Consider the following 22704-nt stretch of genomic DNA (forward strand, 5'->3'; position numbering starts at 1 on the left):
GAAGCAAGTCAGTAATAGTACAGGAAGACTGTATTTGCCTTTTATAGGGACTAAAAAGCAAGAGCAGGGTTTCTTACTTTTCTTCACACCCCAAAGACAATTTTCCTCTTAAATTTCTTGCCCACATAAAGATTTTTCCCATCTCCTTTTCTTTTTATAAAGTGGAGAATACTCTTTTGCAGTTCCTAACTATTCTAATGACAGGTTCAAAGAAATCAACACCATCTACAAGGGGGAAAGAATACTGTATAATAACACTGCTAATAATGGAAACAATATATCCCATTTTAAATGTACAGTAGCTTAAAGAACTGAATTCTCATCACTGACATTTTTTGGCAAAAAAAGTGAATGAGTGGGTGGACTTCAAAAAAAAAACCCTCTGTATTTCACTCACACACACACACACACACACACACACACACACACACACAGTGGGAGAGGCAGAGACAGAGAGACATAGAAAGAGAAACATCTACTGCAAAACATAATGCCAGCAATCAAACAAAACTCTATGTCATCTTTCATTACAAAAATGTACTTGAAGTATCTAGCCACCTTCGAAAACTCACTTAGATACTTAATATCTAAACAGATACCTAAATATATTTAAAATCTTTCTTTGTATAAGCTAGTAAAATTTATAATATTTGCAATTATTTAGGACCACTGTTGTCATAAAGCAGTTTGAGAATTAGTAATACACTATATATGGTTAATCTTATAACTTAGTCTAAAGTATTTTCTTGGCTTTAAAACAGTAATTTCTTCTAAAACTCATTTTTAAATAATACTACAATAAGAAGTAATCTCTTATGTCATTTCATACATGTTTAATATCGCTAACTGAAATAAAACAGATGTTTAAAATCAATTTAATTCTTTATGATTGACAGAAGTTCATGTTAGACAACATTTTAAATAAAAATAAAAATCCACACAAATGAGTTTTACTCTTCTTTTTCTTTCTTCCCCTCACTAAACGTTTTTGGTTTTGTGGGTATAGAATGGATAGAATTCTTCATATTCTACAAGTATATTAATTGTTAAGTATTCTTGATCTAATAATTCTTTTCCTAACCATATTTGTTTACAAGAGTACCCTAATGTCATTGTCTATTTTGTAGACTCTACAGGACTGGGTATGTCTTTCTAGCCATCACTCTTAGAGAATCCTTGTTCTAAAGATATTAAGAGAAATATCCTATTCTCCTACTGTTCTTAGTTTCTGCCTGGATTAATAACAACATCTGATCTCTAGAAAAGCTCCCTCACAGCACTCTGTATTTCTGCTTTTATCCTAATCTGCCTGCCTATTCATTTCTCTCAAAAGTTTAACACACACACACACACACACACACACACACACACACACACAAACTAGGGTTTGGGATATATGTTCTACTTTCCTAATACTGTTTTGAAGGGTCTAACATTTACATCAACTGTATGCAGTTAACTTCCCAATAAATATGCATAGTCAATAATTCTACTGAATTGTTCTCTCTTTTCAACTACTTATTGAATTGTTTTTAATAGCATATCATCAGTCTGAATTTTAAAATTTAATCATCAAAGCTGAGCTTAATTTCCATCATGCTTATTACAATTCTACCAAAAATGTGGATGTCTTAGTTCCAGTCTGTTCTCAGTGAGTTCAAGATTGACTAATTCCTCCAGACAAGAGGAGCTATCTTGGCATCTAAGTTACTTAGGTATTTCTATTTCTCAAAGAAATGTACTAATAAGAAACAGACTTCTTTTCTTGTATCTCCTGAGTTTCATCAACTACCTATTCCAATGATTTAGCTTCCTAATTAGTCTTCAACATCTATTCTTGGATCTCCATCCTACCACAGTGATCCGTGGAGTTCGAGGTATTACCTACAAGAGGTCCTAGGTACTCAAGAAAACTGTAAACTGCCTGTTGAGACTTCAGGGGCACTTTAGAATCCAGCTTCACCTTCAGTTTACACATCCCAAGATTATACAATCTAGTGAGATGGAGATCGCTCATAGCACAACAGAGCTTCTGCTTCAAACAATGCTTTCCTCCTTCAAACAATGCTTCAACTTTAGGTCTAGAATAAATCCTGTGTGCCTTATGCTTCCCAAACATCTATCACTCTTTCCCCTTCTTCTTAACAAGCTTAGGCCTGGTGTCCTCTCTGGTGATTCTGTAGCAATCTGACAATCTATGTGCATCAGTTGTTTTGGACCATAGTGTAATTATTCATCTTGACAAGCAAAGAACAAACTTCATGAGCAAATGGACTGTGATTAGCTCATCACCCACAAATATGCCACAGTACCTAATACACACAGGATATTCAATTCATTGAATGCAAATATAAGTCCCCAAAGACGATGAGTTTAAGATCCTATTGAAACAGTACGATGCTTTCTCTAAGTATTTAATACTTAAAATTCTGCACAAGTATAATTGTCTGCTCTACCCATCTGCAACAGTGGAATTCATTAAAATGTATTTACTTTTAATGTGATTTCAATTTCAATCATTATGTTATTATAATAACTCCCTTTTAAGGTTCAAAATACTTTGTGCCTACTCTTTTTAAAATAAAGAAATAAGGATTAGCTAAATTTAAATGAGCAAATCAAATCTTTTGCTACTGCTCTGAGCCTTCAGATGCATCATTTACTACTTTAAAAAGTACAAATGGCTCAGTGAATGGCAGTTTCAGAACTACTGTTCTAACTTATCATCTCACAATAGGTGGAGGCCCTGTTACACTTCCTTTGCTAGACAGACACTAACAGATCTTTAATTTTCATAGAGGAAATGTTAAGGATAAGCAATTAGTCTATTAGTGATTGTTGGACTTCATGACTAATTAATCATCTGAAATTTATTTGCCAATACTCAATATTCTTCTAACTTTTCTTAGTAAGTACTGAAACTTTCTATAGAAAAGGGTATTCCAAAAAGCCTCCACTTACTAATCAGGTAACATTTTATCTAAAGAATTTAAGTACTTATAATCTCAAAATAAAAGAATTGATAGTTAGAAAAAGAATTTAAGTATATCATTTCATCTTTTTGGAAATCCTGTGAGGAACATACAATTATTATTCCATTTTTCTATGGATGAAAAAAAACCACATTGTATTTAAATAATCCTATCAGCAGCAAAGTTGTGCCAATAGAAAAGGTGAGGATGTAATACATTATATGATCCCTAAGGTCCAAGAGAGGTTTTGTCTTGCCTTCCTTTTTATTTCCCAGCTATACACAGTACTCAGCGTGGCATATGATGCTGCAAATGTTTGACAGGTCAACTCTTATGTAGTCCTGCATTACAGTAATTGGATATACTGTGAGTTTTTAACCTAGCTAATACTCTTCCATGATATATTTTTCATCATCTTAAGCCGCCTCCGTTTCAAGTTCAGCAGCTCACAACACCTAACAAGGTGGTCATCTATTCTTTTCTGTATATCTCAGCTAAGATTAATACAAATCATTGAGTCTGGGGCTGGAGAAAGGAGGTCAGTGGGAAGGCACTTGTATAGCAGAACAAAGATATATCTTTGATTCCTAGCACTGCCCCCTGACACACACACACACACACACACACACACACACACTCACTTACTTACTTGTGTGGCCACTATAACCTTCTGTTGGGGCATTAATACAATTAAGCTTGGAATTTGAATCAGGACTTGGGGAATATACTTCTTTTTGAAATCTCAGAATCCCACTTCAATTCTTCTAAAGGAAGAGGAGGGGCTTAGAGCTGTTTAGGTGAGTCTCAGTTGGTAGTCTTCTGCATAGGCACCAGAGACCATGGCTCCCATTTCATTCAGACACAAACTGCCTCTTCCACTAAAGTTCCAGAGAAATACACTTAAGGCTACAGCCTACTGGCATTGCCTTTAATGAAAGGTAATAACTGAAAAGTGGAGGTGGGGGTGGGGACTTTAGTAAGAATGAAGTAAAAACAAAAACAAAAACAAAACCCACCAGTGTTTAGAATAATTTACTGCATTACAGTGCCACAGTGAGGTTCTCTAATTTCATCTCTGCCCCTCCTTGAGCACAAGGCCATTTTCTTTTTGACATATGCTAAGAACTTGTTGCACAACTTGCTATATTCATTCACAGATATAGATATCTCTATGCTCATAGAGACAAAATTTGCTGTAGTAGCAAAACACAGCAAGTGTAAAAAGTAACTTTCTGTTTTTCACCCAGGTCTTTTCAACTTTGTTAGTTTCTCAAACAGCCCTTGGTAGCTATGTCTCATCCACTGGTCAACACAAAAATACATATATACAGACATAGAATTTCAACATGGTTTGAATTGTAGTTATAGGATATGGCTGGAGGCTGGGGGATTATTCCTAAGACATGGATATTTTCTAGCCTTGTACTGTGGCCCACCTAGGCAGGAAGGATAATAAAGACATGAAAAGCCTAGGTTTACAATGCTAAAAATGAGCCCATCTTGTCAAGTGACAAGTTCCCCAGTTCATATAAAACTTGTTTCTTTAAAACTTGTATAATGTTGACAGTAATCTGTACTAAATAATTATTGGGCTTTGGAAGAGAGATTTGGTGTTTTAGACTGATAAGTCCAATGTTTCAATTTACCATGAGATTTACTGCAATCTTGGCCTATGTCTATGCAGACTTTATCTGAGAATTTCATTATTCTTTGGTACAATAACTTCTGTGAATAAGAATGTTTGTGTTACGTCAAAATTTCTTGAATCCTTCTGAGTTTTTAAGTCAAGATGTGAACTGTTTCATTTGTAAACGTGTTCTATCAACTTAATGCTTTATGAAACTCAATTCATATTTTTCTCATATAGTTCAGTAGGATATATCTTCTGTTTTAACATACTAAAAGCATTAAAGTTATCAAATACACATAAGAAATTTAGCATTCAGCAGAGCTGAACTGATGAAATAATTCTATTATAAAATATCTGGGGTAAAATGGCTATTAAAAAGAAATATTAAAACCAAACTGAAACTTAATACTTGCAACTAAAAATTCCAGTCTTTAAAACTACTCTATCCAGGCTAATTTGTAACAAATTTTAGACAGATGTAAGACAAACGTATTTCAAGAAGTTAATAATTTGCTATTAAGCAAATTGATACATCACACTAGTTGGCAGATTAAAATGGATAGTGAGTAAATTTATGTTTCAATAAACTTACTTCAGGAGGAATATTCATTGGTAAATGAATCTCTCAGCAAATGTTTTCTTGGGTTCAGGAAGATAATCAATTATTAGATAACTGACCTCTTTCCCAATATCAACATTTAAAATTATTATGTGCTCACACTCCCAATCCAGACTCTGAGACCAATATTCAAAATGGTTCTATTGGTTAGTGTCAGAGTTGGCACCAAAATTCAGGACTTCAGTTCCCTTTTTAAAAAAAAAAAAAGAACTCTAGCAGAGCGAGGCTTAGAAAAGACGAGAAGGCTGTCACAAAGAACAGGGAATACGGCCAGATACTCAGGGCTTTGTTGCAGAGGGAAAGAAACACTCATATCACACGGAGAACAGAATCCCACAGTCAGAGTCTCGCCTACAAGTTTCCAAGTGTCTTTCTCACATAAATGAATCAGGCACTTTTTCAAGGCATTTAACAAAAATTCAAGTAAATCAAACTATGCAAATGTGTGTGGCAAAGCCAACTAAATGTTTGTACATTGTACATATTTTGAGGGCTTTGGGGCCCATGACATTATTTTATGGTATGCTAGGTTCGCTATTTTATTATTATATATATTTGTTGCAGGCTGAGGATTTTATTTTGACTTCATTTCTGAATGTAACCTACAGTACAGATTGTGTGTTTACTGCAATGAAGAAACTCAAAAGACTTTCTAGCTTATCAACAAGTGGGGTGGGGCAGCAAAAATCAATGCATAAGTAGTTGCAACCAAAATAAACAGGAAACAAATTTTGAATCTTCACTTGAAGGGAGTAAGTGTAATTTCAGGGTGTGAGAAGGAAACCTTTTAAATGAAGTGCTTAGTGCAACAGCTTTTACAGGGTGCGCTTTTCACTGTCAAATTGCATGAAATGCTTGTGAGGATAATCGGTTTAGGGTGTGTTTGGTTTGTTTGTGGGGTTTTTTTGTGGCAATTTACAGGCTTTCCACAGCATGCACTAACTATCCTTATTTTGCAGTTCCTTCTATGTATTTATTGTGCTAACACATTCATTTTAAAAGATTTCAAATCTCTATTGTGTGAGGGTAAATTTGAAACAACCCATACTGCTTAAATTCTTTAATGGTTCAATATGTTGTTAGATTTTATTAGCTTAAGAACTGTCAGACCTAATATACGCTGAAGTACTAAGGATTTTAAAGCAACATCAAAACAAATACCTTACAAAAATTCTGATGTATATGCAGTATTTACAATGATATTATCAAGTATTCCATTACACCCCAACAGTAATCTAATAGTTACATATCTAAAATACATGTAAGATATTATGGTTATGCCACAGTTAACATGTGGCCATTTTTCTTGCATTTACAAAAAAAAAAATGTTTCCTAACCACAAACTTAATAAGTTAATTACTAAAAATGCATTCTCTTTCATTATAAAATTTATTGAACTCTGAATAATAGATTCTCTTATACTTAAAAGAACAGAATTTGCTTAGTTTGGGGAGTAACTAGACACCCCTCCTTTTCTTTCTTTACCCTTACTTTCTCTGCCGACCATGCTAAATAAAAAGATTCCATACAACTAAGCAGTAGTGACAAGATGGGCCTTCTAAATTGCTCTGCTATATAAACTATCAGGTAATACCATTTATTTTATTCTTCAAGCTTTTTGGGGAGGAAGGCATCCTGACTACTACTTTTTTCATAAACTGTGGGGCCATAGTCATAATCTAGCACTACAAGCATTAAAATCCAGGAAAAGCCAATACTGTTGGCAACACATGTAGTGCTACTACTTGGGAAGAGAGGGAAGGGGAACCAGGAGCATGAGCTCATCCTCAACTCAAGGCCAGCCTGGGCTACATGGGAGTCTGTCCCCATAAATTTAAATATAAATTTAAATTATTAACTTTAAGACAGGAAAACTATAATGTTATACATACTTGTATGCCACATGAACAAAAATGTTTCTTATCTGAAATTAACACTATCGTCATGAAATCAAATCGGTGTTACATATTCTTGGCTTGTGCAGTAAGCTTAGAGCAGACTGCACTATAGTAACAGCACAGAAGGTCAACAGTGGTCTTGTGTTACCGACAGGACTATGTTCAGAATCTTGGCTCAGACAGCAGGGCAAAACAGGTACTTTGGGCAATGGCCCTGAATCTTAGTTTACCCCAGGATTTATTTGGATCTCCACAATGGAGGCTCTATAGGATCACTTTACGAGTAATGTTATGAGTTGCAGATTTAGCTCTGAACATGACCCCAAGAGGATTATATTTTTGTTTAAAGATCCTCAAACATTAACTAACAGTCTAAAGGTAAGGAAGCCAATGCGTGTAGCAAATCAATAAGAAAAAAATATTTATTTATTTGACTTTTTCTTCCTGAGGGTGCTCTAAAGAATTTTAAGAAAATAAAGAGTTTTAGTAAGAACTTAATAAAAACTGGAATGGATGAGACTGGCATTTCTGAAGCTGCTGCTCTAAATCCAGCCAGTTGGGGTGGACTAGGGGGCTGTGGAGCAGCTCCAGCAGATATGACAGTTTATCTGCAGAACCTACTCTACCGGCTCAAAACACAGAGGCAGCGCATGCTTTAAGTGCACTAATCTCAGCACGAAAGTACATTTGTATAGAGAAGAAACTTTCTGATCACATGGATATTGAGAAAAAGTCCAACTTTTGGGTTTTTTTTAATCATTGGTGCTGAAATTTTAGCAATGAATTTATATTTATTTAATATTAAAACAAATATAATATTTATTAGAAATAAGATTCCAATGTGTTTTCTTCTCATGAACCTATAAATCTCACATTAAATGCATAAAACGTATCTCAACTTAACAATAAGAAAGCAAAACTGAAAACCTAAAGAGCAAAAGAAAAGAAAGGAGAGAAAAATCTTTACTTAGAAAATACACACATATTTCTGTAAAATGTGTATATTTATTAGAACATCAATTTTTGTTATAACCCTTTCTCTTTTAATCAAAACTGTCTAAATGTCAAGTTTCTTTCCCAGAAAACTTGTTAAAGCAAAATATTACACAGATCTAGTAAAATTCCTTAATAACACAATTCATCTAGAGAGTAATGTTATGAAATTTTATTAATACTAAGTAATTATAATTAAATTCTCCCTTCAATAATATAATCAACTTACTTTATAAATACTTCTATTTTTGAACAAAGTACAGTACATCTATAGCACACTGTATCATCCAGGCCATACTACGCCACAGAAGCTAGCTACATCTATGAACCTTCTGAGTTTGTGTGCAGACTGAAATGGACAAATGAACTGTGAGTGTATCTGGTAATTCACTCATATGTGAAAGAAATTTGCTGTTTGGATTTGTAACAAGAGCATGGAATAGAGACATGCATAACATCCCTGCACATCTGAAAGCTAGCTTCTGAGGGAAGAAATAAGCTTCTACTGGGTAGAAGTTATAAATGCACAGAATGTTCTAAATATACAAGAGACAAAAATCACTCTAATCAGAGCATGCACTAAATACTGAGTCATGTCTTGAACTTTTACTGTCTCTCAGACAGAGGGGAACAAGCTTCCTAGCAAAGCACTACTACACTGTCATGCTAAATTTGTCTTACCAAGCTAGAGAATATGTTAAGACAATCAATGTCCTCTAAAATTCCCCTATATTATATTGTATGTGCCTGTGAAAAACACAAAGTAAAATGAAGTCTCGAGCCACTATTTTTATACCTGTATGTTTCCTGTATATCAGTACTTCATAAATACATGTTAATTAAGACATACTGCTGTTATAACAAACATATCCAAGGCAAAGTTCTTGTATAGTATTAACTACTTAATGTAGGGGTTTGGTCTGGTGCTGCTATGTATTCAAGTGCTAAATTCTGTATCCTAAAAAATGGTTGCCCCACAAATGAGGGAAATCACATTTACCAGCCTCTGCTGTGTATAACTCGCTCCCCTATTTAAAGCTATTGGTTAAAGAAAAGTGGCCATGGTCAATTACTGGGGAAAAGAGAGGTAGGCTTGGTTTTAGTTACCGAGCTGGGGGACAGCGATAAGGACCACAACAGAAAAAGAGGAGGAAGAAGGAAGGAGAAGGAAAAAGAAGACAGAGAGAACAGGAGGTCTCCATTAGATGTGATGGGCCAGGAGCACATGGCCAAAGTGAAATGGTCTCTGAGGACAGACAATGGAGCATAAATAACCCAGGCAAGACTCTAACAGCAAATACTTGGGGAACACAGCTAGAATTAACAGTCTACCATATAGAAAAATATATTATGGGTAATATGCCCACTAATGGTACTAAAGTTGATTTAAAAATTGATAGGACTCTGCATTGATTATTGGGGGGGTGTTGCTGGGTCATATTAATAGCTAATAGAGTTGTTAAATAACATTGGAAAGTACCATTTACAACTTAATCATAAAATTCTACCTTGTTGGAAAGTAAAAATATAATATATAGTGCTTATTTTTCTTTGTTTTGTTTTTCCTTTGTGTTTTTAATAATAGGTTGCCTATAGTTTAGGCTGGTCTCCAAACATTTATGAACCCAAAGGTAGACTAGAACTCCTGATCTTTCTGCCTCTATTTCAAATTCTTGGCACTTACAAATGTATTCCACAAGGGCTAGCTATGGCTTTCCTGTCTGATATAATTTCAGTTATATCTAACAACAAAGGAAAACTACTGAGAAAGGAAAACAGAGCAAGCTCAGTGCTTCCAATGGTCACTGTGGACAACTGGGCTTTCTCATTGATGCACAGGCCAGGTAGGGAAGTTACATAGTAAGAAGTAGATAAGGGAGGAAATAAGGACTTTTGGCAGAAATGTAAAGCTACAGAAGGATGGTAAGGATGGTGTCACATGTAATACACACAAATTGTCTGCCTTAACATTTACTTTTTTTGTTCCTCAAAGACAATGCCTTTCAATTGAGATTTAAAGGATTGCAAAGAAATTAACTTCATCTCTGTCTTCTGGGATCACACAATCCAAACACAACAGACCTGAGGTTGAAATATTATCTATACTAATTGAATCAGAATATATATTAAGCTATTTTTTGAATATACAGAGACAGATACCTCCTCTCCTAGCAATGTAAATATAGAAATAATTTGACAAATAAATCATACCAGGACCATTAGAATAAATTGTATATCAGCATGTTAAAACAAACAAAGTCTAAGTTGTTGGACCATTCCCAAAGGCACACTATTGTTCAACTTCTGAGTTATGTGTTTTACACTTAAAAAATTTTGCTACTGGGTAAAATTCATGAGTTATTTTGCTAAGTCATCTCCTTAAAAGTCATTCATACAGATACCACAAAGTCAGTTTTAAAGCTGAAGCTTTTTTGTAAATTTACATTAGAATAAACTCAATATGTATTCCAATATATGTGTGTGTGTATGTGTATAAAACATATCAAGTCTCATTGTCTAAAATTATTGCTTTTAAATAGGGCATGCATGGTGATACATGCTTACAATCTCAGCACTCTGGTGCTTGAGAATCACCCTGAGTTCAAGGATAGCTTAATCTAAATCATAAATACTAATCCATCTAGGGCTGCTTATTAGCAAGATTCACCTCAGAAGTTTTTTTCAAATTTCTTCATATTATTTTTTATTTGTATAACAAAAACTTCATACACAGAATATTTTACTATAAACCTAAAACCTGATTTTGAGCTCTATAAAATTTTTATTTTTCATCTTTTTTTTATATATGTGTGTATATGTATGTGTTGTGTGCTAACCCAGGACATGCTAAGCAAGTCCTTTAACAGTGTTCTGGATAATTCTTACGAGGATTTTTCAAACTCATAAATATTTTTGATTCTTACCAAGAACTTTGTCAATATCAGTCCCAAATTCAATGAAATAAATAATGTAAATCAATAAATAAATGTGTGCTGTCTTAATTCATTATACTGTCACATTCTTAAATTTCATAGGACTAATCATTTTTTCATAACTATATTATATTAGGCTTAAATTAGGATTCACTCTTTTAAGCATTTAATATAATTATATGCCAGTCTCCAAAGCATTTCACTTGGATTATAAAATTGAAGGTAAATGTGGGTTCTAATTCTTGAACTGATAGGCTAAAAACAGGAAATGCCACCTTTACTGTCAGTCTGAGAAGATCAACTAGGGCCACACATCAATTTAGAGATGTGATTTGTTTAGCTCCAAAAAGAAGAGGCAATATGAACAGTGTCATACAGGTAGCGTCCTGCCCACCCACCTTCTTTTCTCCTTGAACCTGATTCCAGGTACCAAATAAATCAAAACCATTAGGAACACAAACACAGGGCTTTTAATAGCCAGACTCTAAAGTTATCAGATGTGTAAGCACTAGAATTGATGTCACTTGTCATTTTAAATACTTCAATAAAGTACTATAGAGAAAAATTACAACTAAATATTGGTAAGAAAAGACTTAATTGGTCTCACTTACCACTTTGGGATTTTGAGAACCATTGCAGATTCCAGTCTACATTCCTCTGATAAAAATCTCTGAATAAAAAAGAAACAGGAGGCTGTCTTTGGTGAACTTCAGGTGCAAAATCACTTCAATTTCATTTTTTAAAAAAAATCATTAAAATGAGAAAAAATAAATATACATAGGTGTGTCCCTGGAAATTCTTTAGTACAACAATTTTCTCAAATATTGGTAAGGGTGAGAAATATCAACAACCCAGAAATTCTAATACATAACTGAATGTTCCATCAACTGAGACAGAAATTCTATATTCAGGTTTCATAATACAGAAACAGAAAGTAGAAGCAGTTTTTATACTTTGCAATTCATTTCTCATCTATAATTGGCAGAGCTTCAAATACATACATATATACATATATATATGAGGTTAGGCTGAATTTACTATAAACTTTTTTCACAAAATATATTTAGGTTAACTTAACATTAAAATTATATATAATGATCAGACTTGAAGGCTTACTTTATAAAGTAAAAGCCTTAGTCACAATCAGGGGCCCATACCTGTTGTCTAAACATCTGGATGACAGTGGCAAGAGGACCACCAAACATTTTAATTCAGCCTAGACGACAACCTTGCCTCAACAACAATAATAAATTATAACTGATAATATGATTATTATAAACTAGCAGAATGCTCCCATAAGAAAACTTTTGAAAAGTTTTCTTTTGTGATAGGCAAAAATGATATTTCACCTATCAAAAACACACAAAATAAAAACATGATGAGATAAAACAGTCAACTTTAATTTAGATCTATATTGCTTTGTGTAGTTCATTTAATGGGTCTGCATGCTTATTATCTGAAATATAAAATTACTTTTAAATGGACCTACACATGCAGACTTTATGACATAGTATTTTTAAATACATAAATTATAAAAAGTTGATAGCTCCTTTGTGAATGGCTGTTGGATACTTTTAAAGTCCCTTACTACTTTCTTCAAGCTGGGCAAGGTGACACATTATCTTTAATCCCACTATACTCTATGAGTTCAAGGCCAGCCTGCTATACACAGTGAATGAATTCCAGATTAGCCGGGACTACACAGTAAGACCCTGTCTCAAAATCTTCTTTTTTCATTGTCACTGTAATGACTATTAGCTATTTTAGCAATTTAATAGGATGCATTATATTCAATTTATACCATGTGGAATTCCCGAAGCTTGACATTTTCTGATTTTAAATGTTACGTTCTCAGCCTTCAGTCCTTTATATTCCCTTCACCCTCCTCTCTTGCTATAGCTTCAATTATTAGACATGTGTAAAACCATCACATGTGACTGTTCGGAATCATTCACTGCTCATTTTCCTTTAATCTTTTATAGTTGAGCTCTTCGGAATTGAATACATTTGATATATATGAAATTAAAGTTTTCTTAATACCCTACAGGTGGGAAATCAATACCTTTTAATTGTTGCTCATTCTAGTTAGAGAACTTCAACTTGTTTTAATTATCTCCTTTTTACACTATTGATTTTTACCTGATCATTTATTATTTTCATAATTGCTGTACTATGTGCTTGTTTTCATATTTAAGCTTTTTCATAGATGCTTACACATAAACTTTTTCCATGGAGATCAGCATCTACATCATTTCTATTTACCTTTTCTCTTTACCAAAGGCTGCATTTTCTTTGACATCTCTAGAATATATTTTTTAATCATATATTAAGGATTGTAACAATAAAATGTAGCTGATTTAAACTGTATTTATGTTCCTTTAGAAAGGAGCAACCTTTGGACTCAACCAATAAAATCAATAGCTGAACAACTAGAACCCAATACCTGGAACAGAAATTATTCTCTACATTGCCCTAAACTGTTCTTTCTCCTAGTTATTTCAACTCATAGTTCTCTTTTATCCTTCTGTCTAGTTTGCATATTTTGAATTTGGGTTAAATATAAAATGCTAAAAAATGTGTGTGTGTGTGTGTGTGTGTGTGTGTGTGTGTGTGTGTGTGTAATTTGCTGGGAATGGCACTACATGCCTTATTTCAACATTCGGATAGCAGAGGGACAGTTCCAGATCCTGGGCCAACCTTTGCTATATGTTGAGACCCAATGCTTAAAAACGAAAACAAACAAACAAACAAACAAACAAAACCCCAAGTCTTAGAAGTTTAAGTAATTGAGTTAAATTATAATCATGATGACAAAAATGTTTATTATAAGTCATGTAGTTACTGACATGACCAGAACTGTCTTTAATAGAACTGATAGTATGACAGTGTTGACTGAACACAAGCAAGCCATCACAGCCTACTGCAGAGCTGCCTTCACATTCTTCCTTCCTCTTTTCATTCATGTCAAAATGAAAATAGACAACTCAGAACACTTCAAGTTCTCAGAACTCTCCTTTCTTACCAATTCTAGCATCAACTTGCTCTCTTGTTAAATGTAAATGTCTTTATACTTATATTTAAACTTTACAGAAACATTTATCTCTCTCCAGAGAAACATGAATGGTTTAAATGAGAAATTACAGTAAAGATAACTAAGTGCCTTTATATTTTTAAAAACCACTTTCATAAAGTTGATAATTTCACAAAAGCAGATATTTGCTGAGCATGGATTTCTCAACCGACAGATATTAAGTAGACTAAGACAAACGCTTAGACATAATAAGGGCCAATTTAGCTCTGAAGCCTATGGATCATAGTAGTCTTAAGGGCCCAAAATACTTTTTGAATTATCCTAAGGTATGAAGAACAATTGAAAATCAAATATTTAACATCTGGAGTTAATAACATAGCATCAGCCTTAAACCCTAAATATGTGTTTGTAGTCTGTATAGGCAGGTACAATTGTTAAGTGTGCTCAGAGTAAATGTGTGTTTGTAGTCTGTACAGGCAGATACAACTGCTAAGTGTGTTCAGAGTAAATGTGTGTTTGTAATCTGTAGGCAGATACAAATGGTAAGTGTGCTCAGAGTTGCACTTCAAACTTGCACTATACCTAGAAGGTGAAACTCCAGAGATTTCCTACTGGATAGGTAGGTATTATTTCCTACAGGTACCCTCCAAGGAAACAATCCACCCCTAATGTTTCCTCTAGACACACACACACACACACACACACACACACACACAAAGTTTTTGTATTTACAGAAACTCCATTCATTGTCAAAGTACTTGTGTGAGCCAAAAATTGGAAAATACAGGGCAAGGCAAGCAGTGCTCTGGGTAACCAGACATCGTGGCTTTATAATCACAGCTGCAGCTCATCTGCTTTACTGCTGCTTTCTGTACTACAGACGTGAAGCTGTTATCTCAGAGTCCTCAGACTGCTGGCGCACTCTATAAGCCACAAGTTACTATGTAGGTGACAGCTTCCAACCACAGGCACATGCAGAAAGAAGATAGAACCACCCGGAAAACCCATGGAAGTCTCCAACCTTAGCTTAGTAAGATCTTAGATTTACAATCATTTTGAGTTCTCTTAATTACTCATCAATCAAAGTTTCATGAAAAGGTATTTCTTAGCTTCAAGTCACCATAGCTCCTTAGTAACAGAAATAATGTTCTAAATGAGCAAGATTTTTTCTTCCAAAGAACATTAAGTCAACAATGTTTTCAATCACATAAAAATGTAACGATATATAAGCTTGGAATGGTGCATGGAGGGAGAAACTCTAACTTAATATAACTTCATCCCCAGGTTTATATAAAATGAGGTCAGTCAGCTCCACTGCTGGTCATATTCTCTTTGGCAAATGACTCTGCCTAAATTTAGTCTTCTCAGATACACATAAATAAATAGATGAGCCATCACAATTTGCAAAAGACAATTACCATTAAATGACGATTTTTTTTCTGAGAACTTGGCAAACATTTTTTAAAGATTTACTTATGTACATGAGTACACTTTCACTGTCTTTGGACATAACAAAAGAGGGCATGAATCGAATCCCATTACAGATGGTTGCGGGAAATTGAACTCAGGACCCCTGGAAAAGTAGTCTATGCTCTTAACCTCTGAGCCATCTCTTCAGACAGAACTTGGCAATTTTTTAATTAAAATAAATTGTTTCAATGTGGCAGCCAGCACTTAATTGGACTGTTACTTAGTGCCAGTTAGTTGGGGAGGTGTGGCAGGAAGATTATCTGATTAATGAGTTTGATGCCACCAGACTAGAAAACATAGTGAGACTCTATTAAAAAAACCAAAAAGCAAAATAAATGTATACTATTTCCATTTTTTATTTCATTATGATGATCACAATATTCTTAAATGTCATAGGCCTGATCTCCATATTCATAATTTTATCAGTCATAATTTTTGACTCATCCTTTTATATATTTAATTTTCACTTGGATTATAGACTACAAGATAAAACTGGGTTAAATCACTACTTTCAGACTACAGTCTACAGAACACAGGCTATAGTCAGTGTTTCAGTTCAAACACTGACTAGGCCTTAAAGCTGCTCCTGACCAATGAGGTGAAGTCTGTTCCCATCATGTGTGCCAGGGCATCTGTTTAGGCTCTATAGGGGGCAGCACAATAACACAGTAAAGGCGCAAATAGTAAATGCCATGGGTTTTGTGAGCCCAAAAGCTCTAAGGCAAACAATTCATATTTGGTGTATACAGCACAGCATCATAGGTTTTCTTCTAAGTGTTACCCAAGTAAATCACACACATGGTATTTAAAAAGCAGTACCAACACTACATCTTATAGATTGACAAATCACTCTTAGGACAAATTCATTCAAGTTACTCTTCTATGTTCATCCACAATGATAATCTTTTATTTGCACAAGTACACCATGCTTGTTATACATCAAGGCCTTCATACATTCTGCTTTCTCAGATTAAGACATACTCCTCACTACTTCAAGGTTAGACATGATTTCACTTGTCTAGAAAGAAGTGAACAAAATTAGTAATCTTACCTTCTACCCTTCTACTTCCTCAATGAATGTATAGTTTTATCTCTAAGCACTGAATCTTCTCCAAAGCATGTTATATTCATATTATATAATTCATTACTTCAGAGCTCATTCTTTTATTTTATTTTATATGTACAGGTAATTTACCTATGTGTCCAGCCATTCACCATAGGCATAAAGTACCCACAGAGATCAAAAGATGCACTGTACCGTCTGGAACTGGATTACAGATTTTTGGCCTCTATGTAGGTGCTGGTAACACAAACCAGGTCCTCTGCAAGTGCAACAAGTGCCATTCAGTGCTCAGCCATCTCTCCAGCATGGGCTAACCTTTTCAAGACTGTCCACAGTCTTCTTCTCTGTTCAATATAGTGCTTGAAGTTTTAACTAGAATAGGAAAACTAAAGGAGATCAAGGGGATACAAATCAGAAATGAAGAAGTCAAGGTAGCCTGAGTTGCAGATAATGTAATACACATAACTAAGCCAAAAAATTCTTTCAGAGAATTCCTACAGCTGATAAACACCTTCAGCTAAGTGGATGAATACAAGATTAACTAAATAAAATCAGTAGCCTTCCTATACAAATGACAAATAGACTAAGAAAGAAAGCAGGGAAACAATACCTTGGAGTAACTCTAACCAAGCAAGTAAAAGATTTGTATGATAAAACCTTCAAGGATGGGAAGACAGAAATTAAAGAAGATATCAAAAGAAGAAAAGATGGAAAGAAGACCCCTTTTACGGATAGAGCAATCTACAGATTAAATGCAATCCCAGTCAAAATTCCAAGACAATTCTTTAAAGGACCTTAGAAAGGACAATACACAACTTCATATGGAAGGAAAAAAAACCCAGGATAGACAAAACAATCCTGAACAATAACAGAACTTCCAGAGGTATCACTATTCTTAATTCTAAGCTGTACTACATAGCTGTAGTAATTTTTAAAAACTCATGGTAGTTGCATAGAAACAGGCACATTAATCAACTGAATTGACTCAAAGACCCAGACATAAGCCAACACACCTATGCACACCTGATTTTTGATTTAAAAAAAAAAGCAAAACTACATAATGGAAAAAGAAAGCATCTTCAAAAATGGTGCTGGTCTAACTGAATGTCTAAATGTAGAAGAATGCAAATAGACTAATGTCTATAATTGAGTTTTCACAAAACTCAAGTCCAAGTGCATCAAAATTCTTAACATAAAATCATATACACTGCACCTGACAGGAGAAAAAAGAGAGGCCTAGCCTTGCACACACTGGCACATGAGATGACTTCTGAACAGAATACTGATAGACCAGACACTACTATCTACAACTAATAAATGTGACTTCATGAAACTGAAAGCTTCTGTAAAGCAAATGACACTGTCAATAAGACAAAAAGACAGCCTACAGAATGGAAAAAGAATTTCACCAACTCCTCATGTGATAGAGGGATAATATCCAAAAAAATAAGGAACTCAAGAAACTTAACATAAACAAACCAAACAATCTAATTTTAAAATGGAGCACATGCCTAGATATAGAATTCTCAACAGAGAAATCTCAAATGGCTGAGAAAGAAAGAAATATGTTAGCCTTTTGTCAATGTTTGTAAGCCTGACATCCTTAGCCATCAGGGGAATGCAAATCAAAACCACTTTGAGATTCCATTTTACACCTGTCAGAATGCTTAAGATAAAAAACAAAAGTGACAACTTATGCTGGCAAGAATGTGGAGCAAGGAGAACACTCCTTCATTGCTGTTAGAATGTAAACTTGCACAGTCACTATAGAAATCAATAAGGTGGTTTCTCACAAAACTGGTAATTGATATATTTCAAGACCTAGCTTATATGCTCTTGGGCATATATACAAAGGATGTTCCAACCTACCATGAGGACATTTGCTCAACTATGTTCACAGCAGCGTTATTCTTAACAGCCAAAAACAACCTAGACATCCCTCAGCAGAAGAATGGATAAAGTAAATCAAGTACATATACCAATGGAATATTACTCAGTTGTTTAAAAAAATAACATCATAAAATTTAAAGTCAAATGGGTGGAACTAGAAAAAAAAAATCATCCTGAATGAGGTAAACCAGACCCAGAAAGAAAAACATGGTATGTACTCGCTTAAAAGTGGATATTCTAGCGGTTAGGAACAGAGGCAGAGACCCACACCCAAACATCAGGCAGAGGGAGCACTCACATCATGTCCCTCCTCTTGTAGCTCAAGGAGCACCACAGAAGAGTAGAAGGAATTGCGGCAGCCAAAGGGATTGAGCACACAAGGAGAGCAAGGCCCACAGAACCAACTAAGCAGGGATCATAGGGGCCCACAGAAACTGAAGCAGCTGCTGTGGAGCCTGCGCTGGTCTTTGCTAGGTCCTCGGAATACATGCTGTGGTTGGTGGTTTTATGAGACTCCTGACAGTGGGAGTGCCTGCCACTTTTGCCTGCTCTTGGTGACCCTTCCCTCTACCAGATTCCCTCACCCAGCCCTGATGTAGGCTGTGCCCTGGTCATTTTTGTATCTTATTGTGCCTTGTTCAGTGGCCTTCACTGCAAGGCCTTCACTTTTTGAGAGAGCTAGAGGTAAGGAGTGGATCTGTGGCAGAGGAGAGGTGGGAACACACAGGTAGGAATGGAGGGAGGTGAAGCTGCCATGTGGATATATTGTATAAGAGTAAGTTAGAAAATAAGATAAAATAAAACTCCACTTAGCTACTACTGTATAATCTCCTCAAAGTTTAGAATTGTACTTCTTTTATTCACCACTAAATTTCTACCAACACCACATTTGACCATAAGCACATTCACTGACTGAATAAACCTTTATGTCTATATACACAGTTTAACAACAGTGAGCTCTTTTTGATCCCTCTCAAATTCCTAATGTGGCACAGGAATCAGTTTCTCTTCCCCCGCTTCAACCTCGGGAGTTCTAACCCTGCAGAACTATGCCTTGATGCCTGTTTTATACAGCGTGTCACTTCGCTTCCTGTATGATAGGCAAACACCACCATCTGAACTACATCCCCAACTACTCACAGGATCTTCTATCTGAGTGGGCAGTGACCAGGTTTACACTCCACGGCACTGCCCTCTGACTACTGCGTGTATTTATAATCAGTGCCAATATGACGCACAGTGCTCGGCATTCTCTTTGCAGGATTTTTGCAACTGGATCTATACTCTGATCTATACTCTGATCTCTCCATCTATGCTCGTACTCCAACACCAAAGAGTGGTGGCTTATACAGTAGTAGGTAAGTGGAGTTTTATTTTATCTTATTTTCTAAATTACTCTTATACAATATATCCACATGGTAGCTTCACCTCCCTCCACCACTCCCTGTGTGTTCCCACACTGCCTTGGCCACAGATCCACTCCTTACCTCTAGCTCTCTTAAAAAGTGAAGGCCTTATAGGGCATCCACTGAACAAGGCACGATAAGATATAATGTGTGATGGCCTCGTGTTTTTGAGAACACAGCGTTTAACTTTATAAAGTAAAAAGGCGGAAGCATAAATGAAGACAAGAGCATTGCTTGGGTTCCTATTGAAGTGATCCCAGCCCGCCCAAGCCCTCAAGGAGCTGTGTTTTACTGTGGGATTTCAGAAGCTATCCTAAGATTCCTCTGCATTTATATATGAGGACAGAGGAAAGTTGATTTCTGACAGTTACAAATAATAGTAAGTTAAAATAAAAATACTTTTCAGAGTAAAGATGTTCACTATACAGAGGCAAAATTATGAGCACAAGATGTCTCAAAAATTGCAGAAGGGAAAATATTATGTGATAAGGTGTTTGATAAATATATAGGTATTATGAAATATTATTAATAAAAAACTATTGAAATGAGAGTGTATACAAACACACACACACAAATATATCCTGAAACACAAAGGTCTACAATAACTCTAGGAACATTTTTCAACAATGGACCCTTCCAACTATATTCAAGACAAATTCTTATATTCTTGGTTGTGAGCCTACCTAGCCTTTAATGGCTAAGCTATCTCTGCAGGCCTCAAGATACTTCTTAAGTGGTTAGCAGGCAGCACATCTTTAAACCAGAAAAACCAATAACTGGAGTGAAGTAATTAGGTAAACAAAATCAATTTAACTCAAAATAACTGGAAGAGCAGGAACTGGAGTGTAGTCTGTAGAGTAGGAGTGACCTGAGGATAATACAATAAATATGAATGCTTCACCTGCCATCCTACTACGTAAGCATCCATGGAGAAAGACAGTAAACTCGATCAGAGCCAGTAAACTCTCTGAGAATCTCCTTCGAACCTGACCCTTCAAAATGTGAATCAATTCTGGTGATTCCTGCAGCCAACGAATCCTGCTTAATTAATAAATTAAACTCTGCTAATTGAGTAATCTACTTTTTTAGGAAGTTACAATGTAAATGGAAAAAAAAAATCCTACCAGTTTCTTTCATAGAGCAATCCAGAATACCCATTATTTTCCAAGCAGAAAATGAAAATGTCAAAAACAGTTTTGCTGTAGATATTTAGTTGTTTTCTGCCAAATTAATGAAAGGAAAATATTGCACTTTGAATTGGTTAATTACCATGAATCCTTCTGCGCAGGCTCCTGTTTGTAGACTTAAGCCAGCTTCAGTTGGCACGCTTCCCTCATCTTCATGGAGACTGAACTACAGGCTCTGCTGTACTCCAGACGTAGTTTTGTCATCATTCACCAGCTTGCTAATCAGCCCTAACCACTGCCCATTTACCTGTCTGCATATACTGGACAAAAAGAAAGCACTTGTTCAACAGGGATGCAGCACATTTGCTGCTTTGAGTGTTTAAGAACTAGCTTTAGAATATACAATGAACAAGAACACCATGATTTCTAAATCTTCTAGAAACTATATGCACTGCAAGAAAATCCTCTGTGGCCATGTTACTTAAGCAGATCCCCCAGGATCAAGACAACTGAGGAAAGGAGATCCGAAAACACGATCGCGGGACACAAACGCCAATATTCATACCTTCCATAGCTCAGGGATATGACGAATGAAAAGGATCAGGGAGACATACAGCTTAATTCCTAAAATATCCTAGCCAAAAATACTTTTAAACAATACTTAGACATTAATGCAGTGACAATATGACACAAAATGTCTTATCTCCCTTCAAATATACAGTAGCTAGCTGAGGGGTACAACACGGATATTTAAAAGAGCTACAAAGTATGAGGACAGACAGAATACAAATATACAAAAAGGAGACAAGAGGGGAAAAAAAAGAAAGGGGAAAAAAAAGAAAGCTGCTCCTGACCAACGAGGTGAAGTCTGTTCCCATCATGTGTGCCAGGGCATCTGTTTAGGCTCTATAGGGGGCAGCACAATAACACAGTAAAGGCGCAAATAGTAAATACCATGGGTTTTGTGAGCCCAAAAGCTCTAAGGCAAACAATTCATAGTTGGTGTATACAGCACAGCATCATAGGTTTTCTTCTAAGTGTTACCCAAGTAAATCACACACATGGTATTTAAAAAGCAGTACCAACACTACATCTTATAGATTGACAAATCACTCTTAGGACAAATTCATTCAAGTTACTCTTCTATGTTCATCCACAAAAACTAAAGTAAATTACTTTAATAAATGATCAAAATATTCAAATTAAAAAGCACAGATTAACAGACTTCTAGAAATAAAAAGTATAGCATGCTGCTTAAAAATGTACATAAAGTATAAACTCACAAAAATTACAAGGAAAAGTATGAAAAAAAGACAGCATACTAATAACTCCAGTGTAAGAAATCCATCAACACCATCAGAGAAAAGCTGCTACAGAAAAGAACTGTTACCAGAGATAAAGAGGATAATTTCATGATGAAAAACTTACTTTATCAAGAAGATCAAATAATCTTAAATCATTATGCACCTAATTGTTAAGGTTCAAAGCATCAAAAAAAATGAAACAAAATGATAGGTTAAGATATATATTGGCCGGGCGGTGGTGGCGCACACCTTTAAACCCAGCACTTGAGAGGCAGAGGCAGGCATATTTCTGAGTTTGAGGCCAGCCTGGTCTAATAGAGTGAGTTCCAGAACAACCAGGGCTACACAGAGAAACCCTGTCTCAAAA

The 22704-nt window shown here is 35.3% G+C and overlaps 1 protein-coding gene across 14 annotated transcripts in view; it reads right to left on the minus strand.

Moving 5' to 3' along the window:
* Positions 1-22704, minus strand: part of Rfx3 (regulatory factor X3) — a 246388-nt gene that overhangs the window by 145104 nt on the left and 78580 nt on the right. For 10 of the 14 annotated variants that reach the window (XM_031390020.1, XM_031390031.1, XM_031390025.1 and 7 more), the window contains one exon: positions 11658-11716. The exons of the other annotated variants lie outside the window; for them this stretch is intronic. The gene's annotated coding sequence lies outside the window, so the exon portion shown is untranslated. Of the gene's footprint in view, positions 1-11657; positions 11717-22704 lie in introns of those variants that run through there. 14 annotated transcript variants of the gene reach the window in all.

Source organism: Mastomys coucha, unplaced genomic scaffold, assembly GCF_008632895.1.
Source record: "Mastomys coucha isolate ucsf_1 unplaced genomic scaffold, UCSF_Mcou_1 pScaffold21, whole genome shotgun sequence".
Taxonomy (NCBI): Eukaryota; Metazoa; Chordata; class Mammalia; order Rodentia; family Muridae; genus Mastomys; species Mastomys coucha.